The following is an 18,743-nucleotide window of genomic DNA, read 5'->3' as shown; positions in this document are numbered from 1 at the left end:
TAACAAGGGGTAAACTTGGGAAGACTGTCGAGGTCGCGTATGTTATTTTTCCTGTTCTTGACACACAAATCCGAAGTGAGTTGTCTGCTGTTCAAGAACGGGCAGGTAACATACAAGACCATAAACTGAAAACAATAACTGTTTCCAATAGTACACGTATTCTAATACTGAATAAATACGTCGATTAAAGGATACTATCAATAAGTCATTTCCTTATTACACTGTTTCAGTTCTTATTAACATCAAAGTTATACACTTCCAATAATGTTTTGTTAAAAAAAAATGGGATGGGATAGGATGGGATTCGATGTGGTGTCAGAATAATAGGATATCCACGAGTCCGCCACTCTATCCACCTACCCACAGAGGCTACGTTGTGTTTGTTCTTTTTTCTTAAGAAATAATCTTCATAACCATGGTGCGTATCGCTTCGAACCTTAACATAAGAGTTTTTCTGTTTAATTCTATATTTTCGTACGACATCGTAGTTGCAGAAGCTAATTTATATTTGGCAGGCAATCTGCACACTAGGTTTTAACCAATAAATGCAACATTTTAGTTCAGTATCCAGTTCCTTGATCCATCTCATCGACTTCCTACTGAATTCCCTCCGCAATCGTGCTGTACTACTAAAAAAATCCCTAGAAATCATCGTTGCCAGTATACACAAAACCGAGCATAATTTTGTTTTTTTGTTTATATTTTTATTATTTTATTATATTTTTTGGAAATATCTCCTTAGATGGATTGCTCTCTATTATCTCCACATACTAATAACTCAATTTTACCCATAAACGTAAGGAAAAAGGAATAAATAAGAAAATCGTGAGTTACAGTATACGCGCAATTTTTTTTGCGCATGGGAGTACAATACTAAATATGTTCTATAAGGATATTGAAGGGTATAAAAACTTCTACACACTGTGTATGGCACAGGTATTCTTTTTTTACAATTAGTATTATTATTTTCTTTCTTTACAAAATATTGATATAATTCCCTTGTACATGAAAAGTAAGACGCAAGTTACAAGTTATTGAGTTTGATACCAAAAGAAAATGTTATCCTCGAAATTAGCCTACAAAAAGAAGTGATATCCAACAAAAAACATTCCTGTAAAAGAGCCAAGTACGTTGTGGCCTTAAAAAGAATTGAAATCACAAAAATAGGCGCCAAGTTCTGGTAGACAACAGTTACAAACACTCGCTGGCTCACTTCAAATTTAGAATTGAAACTTGGCTGTTGTCTGTATGGTTACCACTAGCTCACAATTATGTCAAACTACTTTATAATTTTCAACAGACAACATAGGCAAAGTTTCAAATCTAAATTTGAAAGTGATTCCTTGAGTGTAACTGTTGTTCACCAGAACTTGGCGCCATCCTTTCATATAGCAACTTGCACGGTACTTCATTCATAGAGTTTCTAAGCAGGGGGTAGGGGGATTCATTCTCGAGATTTAAAAAAAAATCGCATCGTGTTCCAATGTTATTCTGACGACAGCAAAATTACTTATTCGACATTAGAGTAAAATTCTTCCCCAATTTTTTTATTCCCCCCAATTTTTTTCTCGATGGCACAACTTGCGCCATTTATCCCTCCTGTTGGCGGCCCTTCTCGCTTAAAACGAACCAACCTTTCCTTTCATACGGCTCTTGCGCGGTACTTCATTCATCGAGTATCGAAGCAGGGGGTACGGGGGTTCACCCCGGAAAATTTTTGAAAATTAGCTTCTCAAAATCGTGTTTTAATGCTATTCCGACAGTTGTTTCTGAGACTATAGCCAAACTGGAGGCAGTGAGAAACGACGAAGCTTGGAGCAACATGGCGGACTGCATTAGTCAGTTTAGAGTTCAACACAACCTCCAGCAAACTTCCAATAGAAGAATTCGCAAAAGGAAAAGATTCATGGACGAACTTGCTATTGATGAAACACCTAGTGACCCAATAGACAAACTGAGAACAGGAGTGTACTTTCAACTACTTGGCTCTTTGACTCAACAGCTGCAGGATCGTTTTCCTGAAAGCTCTCTGAATATTGTTACACAAATGGCATACTTTTCCCATGAAGGGTTACTCAGTGTTGCTGAAAGTATGGATGGTACTCTAAGCCCGGTTCTTGTCAGTGATTCGTGTGAGTATTATGGCATCGAGTGTGAAGAACTTTGTGAAGAAGTTAATGTGTTTAGTAAATTGTACAAAGTAAGCTACCCGAACATTGATTTGGCCGATGTACTTTGCTCGAGTGACGGGAGTCAGAGTGAAAATAATGAAGACGACTTCCAAGATTCTTGTGAGGACAAATCTGATGGTGTAAATAATGACGATAAAATGGCCAAACAAAGATCACTGGATCAGTGGGTGAAGAAAGGATTCATTAGGCCTTACAGGTGTTTGTTGAATATGTCTGGTTTTTCCATACCTAACAATATTATACCAGGTACTTCTGTCATTACCAGCAACGAGTTGCTCAGCAATAGACTAAGAAGCAGCATGGGAGATGTATGGCTCTCCTACATGCTTGTCCTTTCTTCCGAAAAAGACATTTTAGAATGCATTCCCAACAGCGATATTATAGACAAATTTGCTTTGTCGAGTGAGCAAAGAAAAAAAATATTACTTTATAAAGGATATTAAGGGTAGGTTAATGTCACCACCACGACCAGTAATAATTTAATCCAACAAAATCATTCCTGTAAAAAAAAAAGTATGAGCGGCCTTTAAAAAAAGAAGTGAAATCACAAAAATGAGCGCCAAGCTCTGGTGAACAACAGTTACAAACACTCAAGGAATCACTTTCAAATTTAGATTTGAAACTTTGCCTATGTTGTCTGTTGAAAATTATAAAGTAGTTTGACATAATTGTGAGCTAGTGGTAACCATACAGACAACAGCCAAGTTTCAAATCTAAATTTGAAGTGAGCCAGTGAGTGTTTGTAATTGTTGTCCACCAGAACTTGGCGCCTATTTTTGTGATTTCAATCCTTTTTAAGGCCACTCGTACTTGGCTCTTTTACAGGAATGTTTTTTGTTGGATATCACTTCTTTTTGTAGGCTAATTTCGAGGATAACATTTTCTTTTGGTATCAAACTCAATAACTTGTAACTTGCGTCTTACTTTTCATGTACAAGGGAATTATATCAATATTTTGTAAAATAATAATAATAATAATAATAATAATAATTGTAAAAAAAGAATACCTGTGCCATACACAGTGTGTAGAAGTTTTTATACCCTTCAATATCCTTATAGAACATATTTAGTATTGTACACTACTAAGACTATTAATAAAAGTAATGCCATTTTTATAATTACTATTGCCCCTACTACTACTACAAGCATTCTATAATACTACTACAGGAAATAAAAACAACAACAAAAATAACAATTACTAGTACTATAAAAACTACTGCTACACTGGGTAATTGTCTTTAGAGGACTTGAGTTTTGAGGAGGGAAGAGATTATTAGTTTTGGGAAGGAGTGCGCCATCATCTTTGGGGAGGATGAGCACCCCTGCTTAGAAGTATAAAAGGCACATACTAGACACATTCTCATGTACTGAGGGAACATGATAGGCAAATGCCTGCTATGTAATTGTGCTGTTAGGGACGTTTTGGAAGCTTTTGGGTCTGTGGTTATGGATGATCAAATTCTGCGTCATATCTTCAAAAATAAAATCCAACAATCTCCATTAATCCAATCGTAATCAAACTTGGCATGTTGATGGACCTTCCTTGCTGTGATCTTGTGAAATATTGCTTAGGATTTTCGTTTTCTGAGCTATAAGCTACACAAATCAAAGTTCTAAATCAATTAATTGGGAATAACAGAAACATAATAAATACTGTTTGAATAGTAATTAAAGGTCAGCTTTGGACAGAAAATAAAATAAAATGAAGAACTCTTTCTTTAAAAAAAAAATAATGTATCTTAAATATTACACTTGTATTTATGTTTTTACTGTTACTTGTCTTTGTATATTCTTTTTTTTTTTTTTGTCCCTTAACCGCTCCAAGTTCTATCTGAATTTAATTTTCCTTTTTCGACTTTGATCTTTTCTATTTTTTAAAAAAAGCTAATTGACTGCTCAATCTATTTGCTTTGTAATGTTTTTTTATTCCCCTATAATTTAGCTCTAACTCGAGCACAGAACATCAAGCGTGTTTAACATTACCTGGAACACATACGAGTATATTGCCATAGAGAAAAATCTGCAGTTAATGAAGTGAACTGAAGTGAATGCGTTTTGGCAACAGTGCAAAATATGATAGGTAATGTTTTCGTGAGTGGAAGGGTGCAAGGGGTCTAAAATCCTTACTATTCAACGAAAGTAGGTGGAAATTGGTATATGTAAAGCAATGAACTTTGTGCTTTCTTGTTTGTGTACAAAATGTATAGATAAAAGTTCATTGGAGATATCTCTTATTCCGTGGAAGAAATAATTGAGAAGAGGAAGTTTTGGGGTAAGTTTACTATTTGTTATTTTAATTATGAAATCAAATAAGATTTTATCAAAATCTGCCTTGTCCATAAATCAATGAGAGAATAAGTTAAAAGCAGGAATGCAGCAAGTATCAGTTACATTAATTGACCTTGCACTTTCTGCAAACGTAAGTACATTGTGCTGGTTTGTGAGTCATGGTTTGAAATTTCGGCGTGATTGTCATGAACACATTTATTCATTTTGCATATTTTTCTGTTTTCCAAGGGCATATAGTTTACCTTATCATTTCGCATGGGGAAGAATAGAGTGCAAGTGTGTTGTGCTTTATCACCAGTTCTTTCTATTAAACTTATATAAATAATAATGAAATATCACCGCTGTTCCTACATTGAATAAATTAGGAGTAACATTTATACATTCGTCAATGTTTTGATTTTTTCAAATACACTCGTATACTGAACTACCGTTTAGGGCAAGGTTCTAGAACACAGGTCCACTTTCAGTTTAGCTGTTATAAAGGCAGAAAACTATATGCCCTGCGGGGTTCTAGCCCGCTTTCACTCGCTCACGCTCGCTAGGCAATACCATGTGAATTAAATAATAAACTGGTGCAGAAAGGAACCAACCTAGCTACTAAACTATAGGGGGAACCTGTGTTCTAGAACCTTTTCACCGTTTAGATTTGGATGCAGATAGGGTGCTAATATTGGAAAATTTGTGAGCAAAGTTTCTAAATCACAAAGGAAGGCTAATACCTAAAGAGCTATTTATGCATACCTAATTGCTATGTAATCGTCCATGAAAGTAGCATTTGTAGATAGCATAAACTTATAAGGCATTACTCGAGTAGACGATTCTACCATTTTTTTTATTACATATTTCTTACATTTTCAGGTTAGGTTTGAGTTCTGTATTTCTTTTAGCAGATCATGTACTAAATAAGGAGCTCCATTATTACTTGCAGATTGACTTCAGGAGGGCTCAGTGTAAATACAATGTAGGCGTAACCGAGTCAGGGAAGGAGCGTAGCAGGGAGGTCCGAGCGTTAGCGAGGGATGCGTCCGTAAGGAGCAGGCGCGTTAGCGCCGGGGTTATACGCATAAACGAGGATAGTGGATGAGCACATTTACACATTGAATACTTTCACTATCACTCAAAATTCATTTCAATATGCTGTGCACTGACAATAATTAATTACTTATATTCACATTCTCATTCCTTCACGAAAATGTTTCATATTGTATTCTATCTATAAATTTTCTGTTTGGTAGAACCGTCTGATTGAGTGAACCCACTCTTAACACCTTATATTCACAAAATATTTTAAATTATATTGACCAAGTAGCTGTCTGGCATCATATGTTACTCATCTGTCTGCACTCTTTAGGGACTCCACATTTCCTGGTAAACTGCGAAAGGGATTCTCTTCAAGCGAGCATATATAGTGAGTACGTGATGTCGCCACTGAGTAAGAGTTTTTATGGCATTAAGATCCATATTTTATACATAAATTAGTGACTGATAGTCATAACAGTTGTACACCTCAAAAATCGACCTCTGAAGTCATTAGAAGAGACTTTTTTCTTTCTTTGAAAGAAACTGTGTGGTAATTCTGGTCAATATATGGTAGAATCCATTTTTAATTTATGCGGAGCCTTGAATCGGAGATCAGCTGGTGTGGTATGTTGTAGTTACCGGTATTATAAAGATGTTTAGGATTATATCTTAACAACCACTTGTCTTTAGTTGTTTGCGTGGGTTACTGTTGCAGTTTATATGTAATCCGGATCTGGGCACAGTGAAGTAAGGTAATCTATTGAGGCGCGTTACCTATGGTAGGTATGCGTGTCGCGGTAGTTCAGTGGTAGAGCGTTCACCTCTGGTGAATGGGCTCCCTGATTCGATCCCAGCTCAAGCCAAGTGAACTTTGTGGTGGACAAACACCGTGTGCGTGAGTGTCCTCGGGGTTCTCCCGTTTCCTCCCACTTTCTTAATTCCACCATTTCATTCATTTCTCATAATCACCGTCTCCTTTAACGCAGCCGGCATGAGCATGGGACGTAGGACTCAAAGATTTCATTTCATTTCATTTCGATGGTAGGTATACGTGGGTAAACAGAGTGCTTGTTCTATCACGTGGGCGTGATAACATTATTTGGTGATTCTATTTAAGCAATTCCTTATTTCCTCTCCTCGCGACTTTCATTTGCAGTTGCTGTCATTTCCTACATAACACTGTACACTAACGTTGAGGTACATTTTAATTGCTATTTCATAAGGTTTGCAAAATTAGTTGCAACGATTTTCTGTGAAAATGAAATGATTGGCACTGTATATAGCAAGGATATTTTTTTGTATGAGATGCTTTCTTTTTTATTATTTGTCACTTTCCCGTAATATTGACAGTGTTCAACATTTAACTATATTATTATTAATGATATTCCTGTAGAAATTAAGACTTTCTATGACAATGTTTGTTACTCGCTATGTGGGTTGAAAATATACTATTTCCATATTGGAATTTACTGCAGTTATTTCTTTACATTACTTTTATTTCTTTGCTTTAGTATTCTTAGCATTGTTCTCTGAATTGATGAAAATACCTAAATTTATGTACGTAAATTTTAGGGATTAAATTTAGTGCATATTAAACTTAAGCGAAGATATGTCTATATATTTTACCATTCTTTGTGTTCTTCAGCATATGGGCTTTTCACAAACTTAACGGCGAAAAAGCTAAAATTTGCCAGAATAGTGTAGCCGATTCATGATCTATCGGAGGCCAGGTAATTGCAAAAAGGGATATTAAGATGGAGTGCTATACAGTGCTTTCTTGCTTTTCTACTTATTTACTTACGTTCTTTCTTATTTGTTACTTAGTTACTACTTATTTACTTTCTTTTTTACTTATTACGCTCTTTGTTACTTGATTGCTTTCATTCATTCGCTCGTTATTAATTAGAATACCTACCATATTTGATTTTTTTTGTATGAAATGAAATCTTTTAAGTTGTACGTCCCACGATTATGCCGGCTACGCTAAAGGAAATGGTGATGATGAGAAATGAACAAAGTGGGAGGAAACGGGAGAACCTGAAGAAAACCCACGCACACGGTGTTTGTCCACCTCAAAGTTCGCTTGGCAATTATTATATTGAATGAATCGATTCATTAATATTCTTGGGCGAAAAAAAAGTGTTGGTTTATACAAGTGATAGTGATGCAGACCGTAATATCAGTTAAAGTATATATATATATGGTATTTTTGATAAATAGTAAGACCATGATGTAAGAATAAAGTTTAAAACAAATGTATGAGTTAATTATGTACAAATCAAAGTGGGAAGATCTAGACTTGCTGTAAAATTTGCACTCTATGGAAGGAATTCATAGGTGAGTGAACACATGAAATTATGTACGTCCACAAATATCTGCACTTATGGTAAACTTACCGGTTAACTAGTCACATGGCTAGCTTGTAAAGACATATACTATATACCTTCAGTGCACAGTCAAAAGGGCGTAAGACAAAAAGTTACTTTTGCAAACGAGTCAAAAAACAGACTTTAAAGTATGTCGACATAAATCCTTAAAACCAACAATACTTATAAAAAAATGGTTTAAGACATATTGGTCATTGCATCCACACATACGCTCATAATACTAAACGAAAATTAATGTTATTTGGTCATTAATATATCAGAAAGTGCAGGTGGCCAAAAAGTAACTTAAGCCCTTTTGATCTGCACCAAAAATATATTGATGGAATGAACAGTTGTCCATTGGGACATAGGATTTCATCATGATTTTTCATTCACATCTACAATACAACATGCGACGATCACGAGATAGATACACCTGCATTATTTGAAATATATACTTCCATATTGTAGTGCAAGCTTCAAAAGCAAGCAAAGTATTGGGAGAAGCAAAATATTAAAATACAACACTTTTGCGCAACGAAAACAATGTGAAAATTTTACGTATTCTTTGTTATTTATTTATTTACTTGTTTTTCGTGGTAAGGAAACATGAAAAGCTCTTAGTGTCAACTATAATCCTGTCTCCTGCATGTCGTATTCTGATCTTAATCTTCATTAGTTTCCTTTAGTAAAGATATGTAGGTTCATTAAAACTATTATTATTATTATTATTATTATTATTATTATTATTATTATTATTATCCCTTAGCGTACACCTCCATAGTACATATATTTTTGTATTTTTTTGGCCTGGCAAAAGTATAGTATTTTTAGTTACTGGGCAGAATCCACCTTTTATGGATACGTTCTGTGGCAGTTTTCTTTCGCCCGCAACGTTTTATCACCGTCTTCATAACGAATAGGAATTCTCAGTTCGTATGTATGTAGCACAGACTTCCCTTCCCTCTTCCTATAAAACGTCTTTGGCATAACTCAATTACATGGTGAACCACCAAACAAAATAGAAGCTGAGCTTGAAATTCTTTTCTCTATCCACAATGTATTGTTTTCTGGCGGGAATCTAGAAAACCTTCAATGAGTTACTTTTACTACAGTTAGTATGCGAATTGCGTTTTTTTTCTTTCTTTTTTTTTTCAGAGATGGCTTGAAGTTGAGAAAAACTTCAGTGTATATTTTATAGTACATGCCGTTATACCCCCCCCCCCCTAGTGATAGTTTCGTTCCTTTACAGGGTTAAATTTCCCTCTCATCTCCCCAGTAGTTAGAACACAGTGTACAGTGATTCGATATCAAACTTTATTTATGATTAATATATTTACCATATATTGCATACAATTATCGTATGAGCTATGGGTAACCTAAATTTGTGTAAGCTTTTTGTAACGGACACCTCTCATTTATGGACAGTTGATCATGCTCCATAGGTATCCATTATTCAGAGGTCTCACTGTATTATTAACGTTTATTTAAATTAAGTGGATTTGAAATACATGTACAACAGTACTATTGTGTTTGCAAATGGTTTGGTCTGGAAGAGAAGAGAATAGTTCACAAACCACTTAATGTGTTGGTTGGAGGCCCTTAACGTCCCTATCAACACCGAAACTGTATCAGGCGTGAACCTATAGCTTATCATGGGATCCGAATCATATGAATACTACCGGAAATCGAAGTCTGGCTTTCCAAAAGGAAGAATGCACGTAAGCTAACTTCATAGCCATGTGGGAACTCTAAAGAGCAATTAAAGAGTACAACAGTTCGTAAACAGTCCAATTACGAAGTGAGTTACGAACGATAGCTCAAAATGCATGCCACAGCTTATAATGTGAGAGAGTATGAGAATGTATGACAGACCATTCCAGAAATCGAAATTTTGACAGACGTATATTATAGTGGCTTATTTGAAATGAAATGAAATATTTTGAGTTTTACGTCCCACGATTATGCAGGTTAGGCCAAAGGAGACGGTGATGATGAGAGATGAGTGAAATGGTGGAATGAGGAAAGTGGGAGGAAACGGGAGAACCCCGAGAAAACCCACGATCACGGTGCTCGTCCACCACAAAGTTCACTTGGCGGGGGCTGGGATTGAACCCGGGACCTCAAGCACCAGAGGTGATCGCTCTATCACTGAGCCACCGCACCCCCAGTGGCTTATTTGACTGATTCCCTTAATTTTGTGGCTAGATTTCTATTAGCAGTTTCAGACGTTTTGCCGGGGCTTTGTTTCCTAGTTCGCATAGAAGTTTTTATTTATTTGTAGTTTCATACATCCTAACGTATCATTCAAGCTAGGTAAGTACCGTAACCAGGCACACGTGATAAATATTTAGACCGCCCAAGCACTTACTAAATTGATTAGGGTGCTCAGAAGTTCTCTCCCCACTCTGGCACATTAAAAGAAAAAATTAGTACAGTTTTAGTGCATAATTTTATAAAAGTAGTGTAATTCGACACCTAGTTGGGGCTGGTAAGGTAATCCTGTAATCTGTTCTCTTGGAGACGAGATTATGTGGTGAGGAACGTTGGTTGGTTAGATTAGAGTGTGGTGTCCCTTTCAGGACCGGGCCTATATGAAACGTGGATCTACAGCTTAACGTAGAATCGGAACTACATGAGCTTCCACTGAGAATCGAGACGCGTGCGCTAACCATATAGTCACATAGGTGCTCATCGTGAGGAACAGCGTTTACTGTGAGGGTTGATCTTGGACTCAAGCCCTACAACTGGTCGTGATTTGTAGCTCATGCTGCTAATGGTAGGTCCAGTTCTTTATAATCTCAATTGTTGCATAAGGACGCAAAGCACAAGAGCTCCGTTTAAGAACAAATCCGTCGTTTAAATATACATTATAATTGACTTAAAGTTGTATCTTTTGACAATGGGAAATATTTCGAATAGATAAACTAAGTACTGTTTTCTAAGTGCAGAGAGATATTCACTTAGCCTAAACTTGGTATACGTTTCTGATGTAGTGAACTCCCATCTTCATCAGCTGCTCTTAAAACATAAAAAGCAAAGTTATCACATCGTGTGGCATCCGTTGTTGATGTACTGAAGTATCAAAGCAAAAACGTTTCTTCTAGGAATAAAAATATGTACAAATACTTCGTTATTATTAGCACTCAGTTTTTTTCTTTTTCTTTAAATAAACAAAAACCGTCACAGAACTACTACTACGAAACTTTTTTTTTTAAAATATATTCCCATCTTCCTTTTGTGAATAACATGCATTCAACAGTGTTCCTATTGCGTATTGGCTTGCCATAAGTATTCACAAACTAGTACTTAATTCTTCATTATTCTCACGATACAATTTTTTTGGCATACTTTCAATAGTTGATTTACACAAATCACTGATTCAAATTCCTATACAACAATTGCTCGGTACTTCTCGCTGATTCTTTTCCGAGCATCTAATTTAATGACTTTCAAAAGATACACTCATGTGGATCCTTCTTAGAAATTCTCTTACACAAAATATCACATCTACATTACGCAAAATTATTATTATATGAATTTCCTCTGCGTAGGGTTCATTCCGCAATTCACAGTGCCTCTTAACAGGAAATAACACTGAAAGTGATAGCTTTTGATAATGTCGAATTTTACTGCGAGAAAATAAATTTGCCAATGATGTTTTAAGAAAGAGCCGCTAAGGGAGATAGAAGTTCTCATTGGACCTTTCTGCAATTATTGTACGCCAGGCGTACCGGTATACCAAAATCAGTCCAAATAAATATTTGTAGCCATGCGTCAGTTTAGTTCCTTTAGCTGTTGGGCAGAGAAATAGTAGTGTTACTTTTTATTTCGAAAAATTGTGTGTGTGTGTGTGGAAGGTAGAGGGGCTGATGAGCACCCAAATTCAGCAACTAAATGCCGCATGCAATTAAAATGTAACCACTGTAAACACATGGCACTAGCACTTTCTGGCTGTCGTTCAGAGTTATGTAGTAATAACACACGTACGTTGTAAACGTTGGTAATAACAGTGACTGCTAATAGTGTATTGCTCAACTATTGTAAATTTATACTTAAGACTGCGCTGAATTATTGTTTCTACTAGAAACGATCTCGATGTTGTTCTAATACTATCAGTTCTGGATTAAGTGCAAATTAAGTTTCTCTTGTGTTCTATTCCAACTAATTTTATGCTTTAATATAGCAACTGTATGCGGACATGTCAAAGTGGAATGATTCTGATTATGCAAGTCTTTTACTGATAAATAAATAAAAAAATCAAAATCAATACACAACTCGTTCGCAATTACAAATAACCGAATTATTTCATTGTCTGTGGGTGTAAGTCAGCACTCACTTCTGAAAATGTTTTCACAACGCACTCTTTAAACTTCGAAAAATTCAGGGCCGATAGTGAAATTTTACGCAAACAATGTAAATTATTCAACGTTGATTCTTTTAATTACTTTGACACCAATGAATGACTTTGTGTCAACTTTGAAACGTTTACATACAGTTAACGATAATGGGACATGAAGTTCGTTGAAGAAAAATACACAATTAAAGAAGATGAAAGGAATAGGAGAAAATCTTAACTTGCACCTAATCCGAATTGATGAAGCTAAAATGTCGAAATCGTTTCCAGAATAAGTAATAATTTGGCGCAATGTTAAGTATAAATTTACATTCATTATTTAAAATGATTCACTTCATGTGACACATTTCTTTCATGATTTTCGTTCTCATGTTTGCAGTGTCATCCCAAACAGGCAAATAAATTATACCGAAGAGAGAAAGCATTGAACCATGTAATATATAAGCCTACCTTCAAAAAAAGCCCAAGTTAAATGTCATATACTATGAGCTGTAAATGAAAATTTAGAATTTTTAGTTTCAGAATAAGCTTAGATCGAGGGTTCTATCCCACGTCAATTAACAGAGTAATGATATAATGTTTTGTGTGTTTATATACAGACATTTGTCATATTCTGTTAGCTCTGTGGTGTACAAATTACGCATTTTTGAAAACAAATGTCGTGTCATGAAAATTCATGAAAATCTGAAATGATCTGATTGTTTCGTCTACGCAATTGGTAAAGATTGCCGTTATTTAGTTTATTCGTAGAATGAAATACAAAATAGACAACAACATTATTACATAATTATTAGTGGACCTACGTTTGTACCGTGAACATTGTTATATATACATAATAATTTTACGTTTTATTTGTGGTTATCTTTTTATATGTATTAAAAACTCCAAAATATGCGTTAATACTGGAAACATGTATTAAAGACTAGCTGAACGTCGGTTTTTTCGCATGGTGAAATACGTATACGGGAAATATTTGTAAGGTGTATATAACCCCTGTCCCCTTAGGATGGGTATTTCAATCGAAATAGAATGTTGAGCTCTCAGCTCGACCCAAGTGCTAAATATGTTAATTCGTTTTCCTTGTTATCTAATCACTTTTTCGTGATTTCTCTTCCCGTGCTGTTTTAAGTCTATCGTTGGTCATACAGTGCCTGAATTTTATTTCTAAGTTTGTCTGTTTCGTCGCTGGTGTTGTATAGGTTCATATATTAATACTCTACGTTAAAAACAATAGGAAATATTTTATGACGTGTAACAATGGAAAAAAAAAAACGGATATTTTTTGTGCAATAATTAATGAATCCATGCGGCGTGAAATATACTGGTTATGGTATAATTGAACTCCCTCTACCCTCCTTCCGTACTATTTACGTTTTAATGAAAGTGGTATGATAAAAACCCAGTTTGAGGCAGGTACTAAATCTGTTTAAAAATTCATATCAATCAGTTAAGACGTTTGATTGTGATGCGACCACAACCAATATTACGTTAATTTTTATTAATATAGATATGCTCTGAAGAATTTACATTCAATTTGCTTTTAAAAAAAGATACGAATTGTGTAAAGAACTCTGAATAATGAGTTAATAGAATTAGCAAAGTCCATGACAGTTGCACGTCATTATTTAGAACAGTTTGAATAAAAATGTGTATCTAATAAATGTGTTTGAAGTAAAATAGACAGTGAAGCAATAAGTTTCATATTTAATAATAAAAGTAATGTTGATATGCCTGTATATTTTGTCCAGTGATATAATAGCAAGAACTGCTCTGTTCCCTTCATCTGTCACGATGTGTCTTGGAAAGCTTGCGCCAAGAATTCACATATCTGACAAGTCAATGTTAAATACATAGAAATGATAACATGTTCAGAAGGAAATAAAGTGTAATCACTGTCTAGGAAGAATTTATATAACTTATTTGTACAAAACAGAAACATAAAAATATATTATATATGAATTAAAGGACGAATAACGATGGCCATTCGCTGTCCAGTTCGTCCTTTAATTTATATTTTTGTGTTACTAATGATACATTGTATTTTAATTATAGCTAATTTTACTATTGTTGTATTTCTAGGAATATAAAGGAAGTAACTAGATTCATTAATATTTTTTAGTTTCTGTTTTGAACAAATTAGTTTCTAAACAGTGAGTATAGTTTGTTTTCTTGTGAAGGTGTTATAAATTCTGTACATTTAACATTGACTTATTACATGTGTTAGTTCTTGGCATAAGTTTTTTCAACGTACATCGGGACAACAATTTTACTATTAACATTAAGTAATAATACTGTGGCAGTCACTTTCCTCATTACACATCTCATTCTTACCCATATCATCTGATTATCGTTCTTCATTTGATTTTTATCAAAAATGAATCAATATCTGAAGAAATGTATAAATCATATGTGATCGATGAAACTCATTCGATCTTGACGAATGTTCGAATAGTGATAGAACTTCACGGAAATATTGTGATGTGCTGGTCTTTGGTTTCTGAGTTACTTGCAAATTCGACATAGTGAAAGGTTATTATATGTAGTATGCTGTCGGTGATACTAATTCCGATCGTGTCCAAATTTAGTATATTAGTAGACCTCGTGTAGCTTAGTATATTCGTGAAATATTAGTATACCGACCTTCGTTCCCGAGTTATTGATAACCAAACTTAGGCTTAGGTAAAAAAGAAGTATAACGAAATCCTGATAGATAAAACCCATCCGATCGTGACCAAACATGGTATGGTGATGAAGGTTGACGAGCTTTGTACACATCGAGCATAGTATGAAGTGTTATGATGTACAGAATTTTAGTTTCCAAGTTATTGGTCATCGAAGTTGAGTTTGAACTCAGTGAAATCAAGAAATTTCACTAAAAGTGACTGATGAATTCATTCTATCTTGACCAAATTGGCATAGTGGTGGTCCTTTATGAGCTTATTACGCATATGAAATGTTACGTTATGCATATCTTTGGTTTGAGTTATTTGCCACCAAAGTTAGAGTAAAGGTTGGTACGAATAACTTGCGAACCAAAAAATCATGGTATTTCGCGTGCATAGTAAGTTTGTTAAGGTCTACCAATATATCAAATTTGGTCAGGTGGAGACATTTAGTTCCCGAATTTCGGGCTTGGATTTGGCAAACCTGTTACGGGAAGTATATACAGTGTGTATTTGTAATTAAGATTTGCTAAAAAATCAATAAACAGATTTTATTTTTTAAAACAGGGAAACCTACCAGTTGTTCAGTTATTTTTAAATTCACCAGGTAAAGACATAAATTATATATACTCTACTTACTTTTCAATGCGACGATGAAGTTCAATTTTGAGTATTTCAGGAGTCCATCTGGTGCTTTCCTCGGCCAAATTAGAAGTGAAGAAACATCTTCTAGAATTCACAATGTACTTCTTCGTCTCACATCACACTGAAAACCAAATTCACTATTTTTACTATTTTTACTTCTTGGTAGAATCATCATTTTAATTTGTTGCTAAAATGCTTAAAAATAATTGTTACTAAAGGTCTGCCATCTTATAAACATGTGAAATTGAGACGTTCCCAGTGGATGAATTAATTTCGTCACTTCTGCTGGTAACCTAAGTTTAAGGCTCCAAATCTGTCATTTTCGGTTCCAAACAATCCATCTGCTAGGTAAGGAAATCGTAGGCCGGGGTGTATTTCATTTTATTTTAATGTAAATACGTGTCCTTATTTTTCTTATCTCTGATCCAGTGCTCTTCTAAAGTTCCTTCTTTCGGAAATTGGAACAAAAATTTCTTGGTATAATATTTATAAGTCAAATCAAAACATAGCAATTGCAAGCTTCATGTGTAGCTCATGTCTTGCAGTCACTGAAAACAAGTACTGTTGAAAGTGTGTCATGGTTGGCCCACTTATTCGTCACCGTGGACAGAATACTCGTTTATGAGGTATCTGTTCGAAAAGTAATAAGTTACATTGAACTTAACGTCATGGAGACTTGTATTTCTGAATAAAACAATTAATAATGCCATCCCAATTGTTGAATTATATTCAGATTGAACGTTGAATATATACTATATAATATGATTCGAACACATTTCTGTTTTCTCGCAATGTATCTTGATGTTTCTCGAAAGACTTTGACTACCTTAATGTACCTGGGTGTTTTGATAACCCAGAAACCGATGAATCCTGACCCTTGTTTGTATTTTTCTTGAGCAATGTATGAACCAGCACATTGACAGATAACTTGGTAGACACCAGCATACGCGGAATTCCTCACGAAATAATTCATATGAGCAGTTAAATACTTTACCATATTTGTTGGTGATTTGCAGTGTCCTCAATTTTTTTTTTTTTTACTTTAGTTATTTTTTGTTCAGACTTTACACTTTTTTTTAAAACGGAAAAGATACTTATGCGTTCCATTAATAACGTAAAAATCTGTATGTTCCAGCATAACTTTGGAACGTCTGGAACAATTTTAACCAAACTTGGTACACATAATATTACTTGTGGTCTGGAAAAGAGTATTGTTGGGGTAAGACCCCATAGCATACTTAGGGGGCAAGAGGAAGGGAGAGACACATAAAAACTGTCGAAAATAACCGATATTAGTGTCGAATCCATAGTTTTCGGGGTTCATGAGCTGATTGGTGACAGTTTCAGTTCCCTTTAAGTCCAATTTCAGCCCGCAGTGAGAATAAGACCCCCTAGCACAACTTGGAGAGGTGACTTATGAAAGTGATCGGAAACGCCTGATATGAGTGTCGAATCCGTAGTTTTTGGGGTCGATCAGACTAACAGGGACACTTCTGATGCTATTTAAATCCAAATTGCCCCCCTTAGTACTGCTGAGGACGGAGATGATGACATATAATAATAATTGAAAATTATTGATATTAGTGTCGAATCTATAGTGTTCGAGATCCTGAAGTTGATTGGTGATAGTTTTGGTGTCCTTTAATTCCAAGGTCAACTCCCATTTGGGGTAAGACATCCTAGCACTCCTAGGAAGAGGGGATAGGGAGACAAAATGATTGAAAACAACTAATATTAGTGTCAAGTCCACAGTTTTCAGGGTCGCTCAGGTAAATTGTAACACACCCCCGATGCCGTTTAAGTCCGATTTAAGCCCTTATTGGCACCAAGAGGGTGGATGAAATGATGACATGCATAGATATCGAAAACGACCAATATTATTGTCGAATCATTAGTTTTCAGCATCGTTAAGTTAATTAGTGGCAGTCCTGATGTCGTTTAAGTCCATGTTCAGCCCCCAGTAGGGGCAAAACCTCCTGAGCACTCCTAGGGAAAGTGGCAGGGACAGACAAGAAATTATAAGAAACGACCGATATTACTGTCGAATCCACAGTTTTCGGGGCGCTTAGATAAAGAATGAAAGTTCAAGTCCAGCCCATTAGCACCATGGGGAGGGAGATGAAATTGTGACATGTAAAAATACTTGAAAATGACCAATATTAGTGTCGAATTTATAGTTTTAGAGGTTCCGTAAGTGATTGGTGACAGATCTTGTGACCTTTAAATTCAAGTTCATTCCCATTTGCAGAGGATAGTGTGGTGGAGGTGAAAAATAAAATATCGAAAATAATTGAAATTTTTGTCAAATCCGTAGTTTTCAGGGTCGGAATAACGTCTGACCCGTTTGAAATGGCTTTTGGAAGACAAATTCTCTGCTTGTTCATCCTGTAGAATAAAAGCGATGTGGTAAGTTGAGAGTTCAAGTCGATTTTCTCCTCGGTCAGAAACATATACGAAGAAGATTACCCAGAAACTAGAAAGAGCAAGAAGTCTTACTGCCGAACGACAATTTTATCTCATCACTTTTATTCTAAACGATGAACAAACATAGAATTTCGCAAAATTATGGATTTTATGTAGCAGCAATTTTTTTCTTCATGTGCGCAGAGGAAGAGGTAAGGAGAACTTCGAAACAGTTTTCTCATTTTGCAACTTTTGGATGTTCCCTGATGTGCTAATTTTTATGTACAGATTTTAGAAACATGTTTTCAATGCTTTTTCAATAACTTGAAAAGGTTTTCGAACTTCTCTTCAAACGAAAGCATTTTGCAATTTCTAGAAATGTTGTTATGTGTAGATTTGTCCTTTAAGAAAAACCTTCAGTAGTATAATTTTGTTATTTTATAAAGTGTTTTGTGATTCTCTATAGCAGGGTTTCTTAGCCTGGGGGGTTGCGACCCCTAGGGGAGTCGCGACAGGGTTTCATGGGGTCGCGAAGATAAACGGAAAAGGTAAATATAATTAGAATCTAATACTGGAAGATATTTTTAAATATTATTTTATTTTTTTTCTGATAGGCATATTTTTATTTTTATACATACTGTTAAGAACAACAAAAATTAGGTCTACTAAACATTTCAACAGGTGCAGAGTTGTTTAAAAATCAATTTAAATCAAGGAGATATGATATGAAACTAATGAGAACTGCATATTGAAATACAATTGAAATTGACAGCTAATGAGGTACCTGAGCATGATGTGATTTCACTAA

At 35.1% G+C, this 18,743-nt stretch overlaps 1 protein-coding gene across 2 annotated transcripts in view; it reads left to right on the top strand.

Annotated features, from left to right (window-relative positions):
• The first annotated feature begins 4,222 nt into the window (after nt 1-4,222).
• FucT6 (alpha-(1,6)-fucosyltransferase 8) overlaps nt 4,223-18,743 on the top strand; it is a 236,754-nt gene continuing 222,233 nt past the window's right edge. Inside the window, exon 1 of one of the 2 annotated variants that reach the window (XM_081772210.1) lies at nt 4,223-4,464. The gene's annotated coding sequence lies outside the window, so the exon portion shown is untranslated. The remainder of the gene's footprint in view (nt 4,465-18,743) is intronic. The other variant, XM_081772212.1, reaches the window with a different exon arrangement.

The sequence above is a fragment of the Thermobia domestica genome, chromosome 9 (assembly GCF_964235325.1).
Source record: "Thermobia domestica chromosome 9, izTheDome1.hap1.1, whole genome shotgun sequence".
Taxonomy (NCBI): Eukaryota; Metazoa; Arthropoda; class Insecta; order Zygentoma; family Lepismatidae; genus Thermobia; species Thermobia domestica.
The sequence above is the reverse complement of the archived record's forward strand: the minus strand, read 5'-3'. Positions and strand labels throughout refer to the sequence as shown.